Raw genomic sequence first — 1,734 nt, 5'->3', positions numbered from 1 at the left:
TAGGAAAGCAAAACATAGATAATATAATAAAAAAATGAAATTTCTAGCAATGTGTTCAGGAGCTAGGTCATTCAAGAATGTAGGGATACTTGTATATTGACACACCTTGTTAAACTCTTTGCCAGAATCCATTTGTGCTCAATATGTATATACTACATAGCCCATCAGTTCTGCTCTCATGCATACCCAAGAGAAATATGCACATACAGTGTTCAATTGAAATGTACACTTAAATTTATAGTTAATACACAGTTTATCTGTTCAGGAACCTCTATATTTAAAGAATAACAGAAAAGAGATATACTGAACAATTGATAAGAGTCTTTAGCAGTGATATTTCATGCATCAGGGGATGGATATTTTAGGGTAGAGAAACCTCAAAAATGTACATGCTATTAATATGCTGAACAATGTAACAAGGATAGTTACTTAAAATCAATCAGGCCCCCAACATTTGGAAATAGAGAGAAAGGTTATTTTTGAAGCATTTTTCAACTTCAATAATAATTGTCTCATTTTCCAGAATAGAGCTTCTACCTATAACTCTGCTTATAGCCTCTTTTATCTGCCTGTTCCTAAGACTATAGAGTAAGGGATTCAAGAAAGGAGGGATATAGAATAGAACAAGGAAATGATCATGTCCTGAATCATGAATGAGTTGGAGCTTGGCTTCAAATATGCAGCAGAACCTGAGCTGATAAAGAGTATTACCACGAGGATATGAGGGACACAGGTGGAAAAGGCCTTTCCTTGCTCTCTTAGAGTTGGAAACTTTAGTACAGTGGAAAATGTGCTAATACAAGACATGACAATAAAGGCAAAGCAGCCACCACCAAGCAACACCACAGTAGCAGGAAGGAAAACTTCATTATTGAAGATATCAGAACAGGAGAGCTTCAGCAGAGAGGGAATGTCACAGAAGAACTGATGGATTATGTTGGACTGACAGAAGGACAACTGGAATGTGTTTCCAGTGTGGAATCCTGAGTAGATCAGACCACTTATTAGGGAAGACAGAGTCATCTTAACACAAACCCGATGGTTCATGATCACAGGGTAATATAGGGGCCGTCAGATGGCTGCATAGCAGTCACAGGCCATGATGGTGAGTAACAGCAGCTCTGAAGAAGCAAATAAAAACACAAGAGCTGAGCTGCACATCCAACCATGGAGATCACTCTGTCATCAAGCAGAAAGATGACACATGCCTTAGGAATAGTGACAGAAATGTAGCACATGTCTAAGACAGATTCCTAAGAAAGAAATAGATGGGGGTGTGAAGATTCTGGTCAAGTGTGGTTACTGTGACAATGAGAAGATTTCCCATCAAGGTTGCCAGGTACATCAGTAGAATAGCACGGCGTGTAAGGCTCTGAGCTCCCACACATCAGAAAATTGTGTAAGCAAGAATTCAGCCACCATAGTGGAGTTGTATATCTTTGCATCACTTGCTTTGGACATGGAGAGACAAATGCAAATAATCCCTGAAAATATGGAATATCATTGCAAAAAAATAAATTAGTATAAGTACATTTAGTGACTCACATTTGTCCAGTTTTATTCTCTTTTGTTAGTATTCATTGGAAGGGCATAATATATTGTATCAACTTCCTTTAGTCTCCCTACTGGTGTAAATTATTTCCAAGGTAGGGGTGTCATAACATATAACCTGTTAAAACTTATTGTTCTGGTTTGCTAAATCTGCCATATGCAAAATACCAGAAATGGATTGGC

General features: G+C 37.9%; 1 pseudogene; it reads right to left on the bottom strand.

The window, feature by feature from the left end:
- Positions 1-439: 439 nt before the first annotated feature.
- Positions 440-1,461, bottom strand: LOC119524632 (annotated as a pseudogene).
- Between the last annotated feature and the right edge of the window lie 273 nt (positions 1,462-1,734).

The sequence above is a fragment of the Choloepus didactylus genome (assembly GCF_015220235.1).
Source record: "Choloepus didactylus isolate mChoDid1 chromosome 11 unlocalized genomic scaffold, mChoDid1.pri SUPER_11_unloc3, whole genome shotgun sequence".
Taxonomy (NCBI): domain Eukaryota; kingdom Metazoa; phylum Chordata; class Mammalia; order Pilosa; family Megalonychidae; genus Choloepus; species Choloepus didactylus.
This window is presented reverse-complemented; position numbering and strand designations above follow the sequence as displayed.